This window comes from Xenopus tropicalis, chromosome 4, assembly GCF_000004195.4.
Source record: "Xenopus tropicalis strain Nigerian chromosome 4, UCB_Xtro_10.0, whole genome shotgun sequence".
NCBI classification, from domain to species: Eukaryota; Metazoa; Chordata; class Amphibia; order Anura; family Pipidae; genus Xenopus; species Xenopus tropicalis.
Genome location: NC_030680.2, coordinates 2924045 through 2931240, shown reverse-complemented (window position 1 = coordinate 2931240; position 7196 = coordinate 2924045).

Below are 7196 nucleotides of genomic sequence, written 5' to 3'. Positions count from 1 at the left end.
GGAGCTGAGAAGAAGAAGAAAAAGAAGACGTCAATGTCAAAAGGAAGAAGAGAAGAAACAGTAAGAACAGAAGAAGGGACTCAAGTTGACTTGGGTTTTTATCTTTCTACACAGACATTCGCTGCAGCAGGAACCTCCTACATTTATAAGAGGAAAAAAGTGTGGAAGAAGGAGAGAAGGATGGGGGTGAAAGAGCGAGTGAAAGACAATGAGAAGGAAGAAGAAGGGACATTAGGTTTGGGTTCCTAATTGTCTCCATGTAATTGTGTGGTTCCTTCACCTCCTACATTTATATAGGGCCCTTCTGGTGGCCCTTCCTATGTATGCGGTTAATAATGGGACATGGTGGTGTTTCTTGACCTTCTAACAACCATGACAGTGTCTCCTGGAGTCCTGGCTGTCACTATGCAGGGAATGTGGATCCCACCGATCCACTGGGTTTACTTGGAAGGGTTGAACTTGATGGACTCTGGTCTTTTTTCAACCCTATGTAAACACAAGAAGGGAAGCTAAAAATCCATTGTAGAAAGTGGAACATCAGGTTGGAGTTTCCGTGACGGTTTCCAGGGTATTTTCACGCCGGTGCAGAGCGTTGTGCGCGGGACCCGAGCGAGGAGGATTCAGTCGGAGATGGCGCCGAGGGACGGGGGAAGGTGGGGGGCCAAGACAAGGTTCATGGATAACAGGGCCATAACTCTATGTAGAAAGCCCCCCACTTGGGCGCCCAACTGCCTCATCGTTTCCATGAATGAAACCAAGTGCCAACAGATCACTACCAAGTGCCAACAGATCACTACCAAGTGCCAACATATCACTACCAAGTGCCAACAGATCACTACCAAGTGCCAACAGATCACTACCAAGTGCCAACACTTTGCTACCAAGTGCCAACAGATCACTACCAAGTGCCAACTGATTGCTACCAAGTGCCAACTGATCGCTACCAAGTGCCAACAGATCACTACCAAGTGCCAACAGATCACTACCAAGTGCCAACACTTTGCTACCAAGTGCCAACTGATCACTACCAAATGCCAACTGATTGCTACCAAGTGCCAACAGATCGCTACCAAGTGCCAACAGATCGCTACCAAGTGCCGACAGATCACTACCAAGTGCCAACACTTTGCTACCAAGTGCCAACACTTTGCTACCAAGTGCCAACTGATCGCTACCAAGTGCCAACAGATCACTACCAAGTGCCAACAGATCGCTACCAAGTGCCAACTGATTGCTACCAAGTGCCAACTGATTGCTACCAAGTGCCAACTGATTGCTACCAAGTGCCAACAGATCGCTACCAAGTGCCAACAGATAGCTACCAAGTGCCAACAGATCGCTACCAAGTGCCAACAGATCGCTACCAAGTGCCAACAGATCACTACCAAGTGCCAACAGATCACTACCAAGTGCCAACACATCGCTACCAAGTGCCAACAGATTGCTACCAAGTGCCAACAGATCGCTACCAAGTGCCAACTGATTGCTACCAGGAATTTTGTTTGGATGCCTTTTCCCTTCCCAGTGTGGGAATACGACCCATAATTACATTCAGGCAGCCTATAAATTCTTCCCGTTGCCCAACAGCCACTGTTGACGAGGAGGAATTAAGCCCCCGAAACAGTAGATCTCTTTACAAAGTGGAAACATATTGTCGGAGGAAAGGAAGAAAGAGAATGAGACGAATGCCCCGTGGCCCCGGCGCGGGTTCCATAAACTCTCAGACAATTTGAGTCGCTATCGACAAACCACAAAGAGGGAAGATAAACATTTCTGGCAATCAGCGAGCGCTTCAACCCAAATACAGCGCTAATGGCGGCTACACGTAGGGAATAAAGGGGAAATTAACTCCGGAAGCAAATAGTCAACAAGGCTGACATGATGGATGTTTGGGGGACACTGCTGTTTGCAGAGAAGGTTCTGTTGTTTCAAAGATCTGGCCTGAACCCCAACAGATGTGTCTGGGAACCAGTGTCGCCCCTCAGGGCATTCCTTAACCCTTTGTATCCTTCTCTCCCATTCCTTAACCCTTTGTATCCTTCTCTCCCATTCCTTAACCCTTTGTATCCTTCTCTCCCATTCCTTAACCCTTTGTATCCTTCTCTGCCATCCCTTAACCCTTTGTATCCTTCTCCCCCATTCCTTAACCCTTTGTATCCTTCTCTCCCATTCCTTAACCCTTTGTATCCTTCTCCCCCATCCCTTAACCCTCTGTATCCTTCTCTCCCATTCCTTAACCCTTTGTATCCTTCTCTCCCATTCCTTAACCCTTTGTATCCTTCTCTGCCATCCCTTAACCCTTTGTATCCTTCTCTCCCATCCCTTAACCCTTTGTATCCTTCTCTCCCATCCTTTAACCCTTTGTATCCTTCTCTCCCATTCCTTAACCCTTTGTATCCTTCTCTCCCATCCCTTAACCCTTTGTATCCTTCTCTCCCATCCTTTAACCCTTTGTATCCTTCTCTCCCATTCCTTAACCCTTTGTATCCTTCTCTCCCATTCCTTAACCCTTTGTATCCTTCTCTCCCATCCCTTAACCCTTTGCATCCTTCTCTCCCATCCCTTAACCCTTTGCATCCGTCTCTCCCATTCCTTAACCCTTTGTATCCTTCTCTCCCATTCCTTAACCCTTTGTATCCTTCTCTCCCATTCCTTAACTCTTTGTATCCTTCTCTCCCATCCCTTAACCCTTTGTATCCTTCTCTCTCATCCCTTAACCCTTTACATCCTTCTCTCCCATCTCTTAACCCTTTGTATCCTTCTCTCCCATCCATTAACCCTTTGTATCCTTCTCTCCCATCCATTAACCCTTTGTATCCTTCTCTCCCATTCCTTAACCCTTTCTATCCTTCTCTCCCATCCCTTAACTTTTTCTATCCTTCTCTCCCATTCCTTAACCCTTTCTATCCTTCTCTCCCATCCCTTAACTTTTTCTATCCTTCTCTCCCATTCCTTAACCCTTTGCATCCTTCTCTTCCATTTCTAAACCTTTTGCATTTGCCTCTCCCTTTCCTTAACTCTTTGTAGTCCTTTGGCTTCAAGGTGTTGCATACAATAAGCATCTAAATCAGTGTTGTCACTTCATCCCCTTTAAATGGGCCAATGTCGACCATAGCACTTGGCTTTCAATTGTTGGCCAGTGTTTGGTTGTAATAATCAATCAAATAATCAAGGGGTGCAACATTGCATCCTCAGGCACCCCAACAAAGTGTATTCCTGTGCACTATTTCCACTTGTGCATCATGGTGGGGCACATACAGGGTGGTAGCGGCCCTGAAAGTATAGTTGGATGAGGCAGCGCAGGGGAATTACGTGGGCAACACAGGCACCATCTTCCCACGGGCCCCTCAGTCACAGAGTTGCCTCAGCCTGCAAGTTATATCCATGCGGGGCATCAGCAGGTGAGATTTCCAACTGAATATTTCAAAACCAACCAATATCCATAGGAGCAACAGGATCTCTACCCAGGGGAACCGGAACTATGGCAGTTGGGCTCAGCCTCAGTACCACTTATTTTGGTTTCTATATATCTGTAACCTTGTTATGGGCTAAGGGGGCCCAGCCTGAAGGCCAGTTAGGGGGGGATTTGGGGTGAGTGCTTATTTGTGCCCTGGGTACCCCTGGAACTATAGCGGGGTGACTGTTACCCCAATGTTTCTATATATCTGTAACCTTGTTATGGGCTAAGGGGGCCCAGCCTGAAGGCCAGTTAGGGGGGGATTTGGGGTGAGTGCTTATTTGTGCCCTGGGTACCCCTGGAACTATAGCGGGGTGACTGTTACCCCAATGTTTCTATATATCTGTAACCTTGTTATGGGCTAAGGGGGCCCAGCCTGAAGGCCAGTTAGGGGGGGATTTGGGGTGAGTGCTTATTTGTGCCCTGGGTACCCCTGGAACTATAGCGGGGTGACTGTTACCCCAATGTTTCTATATATCTGTAACCTTGTTATGGGCTAAGGGGGCCCAGCCTGAAGGCCAGTTAGGGGGGGATTTGGGGTGAGTGCTTATTTGTGCCCTGGGTACCCCTGGAACTATAGCGGGGTGACTGTTACCCCAATGTTTCTATATATCTGTAACCTTGTTATGGGCTAAGGGGGCCCAGCCTGAAGGCCAGTTAGGGGGGATTTGGGGTGAGTGCTTATTTGTGCCCTGGGTACCCCTGGAACTATAGTGGGGTGACTGTTACCCCAATGTTTCTATATATCTGTAACCTTGTTATGGGCTAAGGGGGCCCAGCCTGAAGGCCAGTTAGGGGGGGATTTGGGGTGAATTTGTATTTGCTGTTCTAAATATTCTCTGAACTTTGACTTATACATCAATCATTTCCTATATCTGTAGTTTTGCTACAAGCTAATGGAGGCCCTGACCACAGCTTGATTTTCCATGGGGGCTGAGTTAACAAGTCTGACAACCACAAATATAAATAGATAGAAACAGACAGATAAGACATTAAATACATAGATAAAGCACCCTAATGGTAGATGATAGATAGATAGATAGATGATAGATAGATAGATAGATAGATAGATAGATAGATAGATAGATGATAGATAGATAGACAGACAGACGGATAGATGATAGAGACAGATAGATGATAGAGATAGATAGATAGATGATTGAGATAGATAGATAGATAGATAGATGATAGATGATAGATAGATAGATGATAGATAGATGATAGATAGATGATAGATAGATAGATAGATAGATAGATGATAGATAGATGATAGATAGATAGATAGATAGATAGATGATAGAGAGAGATAGATAGATAGATAGATGATAGATAGATAGATGATAGATAGATAGATAGATAGACAGACAGACAGACGGATAGATAGATAGACAGACGGATAGACAGACAGACAGACAGACAGACAGATAGATAGATAGATAGATAGATAGATAGATAGATAGATAGATAGATATGGTAGATAGATCTGTACATCGATAGATAGATGATAGATGGATAGATAGAGAGACTAATAGATAGATGATAGATAGAGATAAACAGACAGACTGATAGATAGATAGAAAGAAAGAAAGAAAAAAGAAAGATAGATAGATAGATAGATAGATAGACAGACAGACAGATAGATAGATAGATAGATACATAGATATACAGATAGAAAGACTGATAGATAGATAGACAAACAGACAGACAGACAGATAGATAGATAGATAGATAGATAGATAGATGATAGATAGATAGATAGATAGATGATAGATAGATAGATGATAGATAGATAGATAGATAGATAGATAGATAGATAGATAGAGCCGCTGTATGATTTGTTCTGGTTGCAGGAATCCATTTAGTACCAGAACCCGGAGGAGAGAAGGTTCCGTTCCGCACAGTTGGGAGGAAACTCGGGGAGACTTTTAATTACAACTCTCAGCTTTGTTCGTTATTAGAGAAAGTAAAAAACAACCTTCCAACTTGGCTCCTAATGATTTGTTCCCGCGCAGAAACGAAGGTTTTTATAGAAAAAGCGCCTTTTGAAGATCCGGCAGAAGAATCCGAAGCCGAGAGACAAATTTATTCGCACAACAATCTTGGTTTTAATGAATTATGCAAAGCGTCTGGAGTATTTGCCACTAAACATTATCTATACGGCCCCCCCCCCCAATTAATATTTCCCGCCCGCCGATGTTTTTCATTAATTTCATACAAGTCAAACTCTGAAATAATCAGCGGCTTCTCCTAAAGTGGCGAGAAGGTTTTAGTGCAAATCATTCGAGGTATCAGTAAAAAAAAAAATAGAAAAAAGAAAAAAAAAAAGCGCCGACTAATGCAGGATTATGTTTTATTACGTAATAAAATTATGCGCTCAAATTATGCCCATAAATGTGGGTAAATGTAAAGCGAGCGATTAGTTATGTTTCCCAGATAAAAGTCATTAGCATATCCATCAACCCCCCCCCCGGCGAGGGAGCCAATCGGCTGCTGACGGCACGGAATTAATATCAATATCTCGCTCTCTGCAGGGAAAGGGAAAATAACGGCAAAATCAACAAAAAGGAGGAAAATAAACTTTTTTTCAACAGATTTTTTATTCTATAAATTATTCAAATATGGTGGGAATTTGTATTTTTTGAATATTTTTTATACATATAAAAATAGAAAACAATGGTGGGACTAACTTCCCCTTGAAACTGTGAAATAGAAAACAATGATGGGATTAACTTCCCCTTGAAAGTGTGTGAAATACAAAACAATGATGGGATTAACTTCCCCTTGAAACTGTGAAATAGAAAACAATGATGGGATTAACTTCCCCTTGAAAGTGTGTGAAATACAAAACAATGATGGGATTAACTTCCCCTTGAAAGTGTGTGAAATAGGAAACAATGATGGGATTAACTTCCCCTTGAAACTGTGAAATAGAAAACAATGATGGGATTAACTTCCCCTTGAAAGTGTGTGAAATACAAAACAATGATGGGATTAACTTCCCCTTGAAACTGTGAAATAGAAAACAATGATGGGATTAACTTCCCCTTGAAAGTGTGTGAAATACAAAACAATGATGGGATTAACTTCCCCTTGAAACTGTGAAATAGAAAACAATGATGGGATTAACTTCCCCTTGAAACTGTGAAATAGAAAACAATGATGGGATTAACTTCCCCTTGAAAGTGTGTGAAATACAAAACAATGATGGGATTAACTTCCCCTTGAAACTGTGAAATAGAAAACAATGATGGGATTAACTTCCCCTTGAAACTGTGAAATAGAAAACAATGATGGGATTAACTTCCCCTTGAAAGTGTGTGAAATACAAAACAATGATGGGATTAACTTCCCCTTGAAACTGTGAAATAGGAAACAATGATGGGATTAACTTCCCCTTGAAAGTGGGTAAAAAGAGGAAACAATGATGGGATTAACTTCCCCTTGAAAGTGTGTGAAATACAAAACAATGATGGGATTAACTTCCCCTTGAAAGTGTGAAATAGAAAACAATGATGGGATTAACTTCCCCTTGAAAGTGTGTGAAATAGAAAACAATGATGAGATTAACTTCCCCTTGAAAGTGTGTGAAACAGAAAACAATGATGGGATTAACTTCCCCTTGAAAGTGGGTAAAAAGAGGAAACAATGATGGGATTAACTTCCCCTTGAAAGTGTGTGAAATAGGAAACAATGATGGGATTAATGTCCCCTTGAAAGTGTGTGAAATAGAAAACAATGA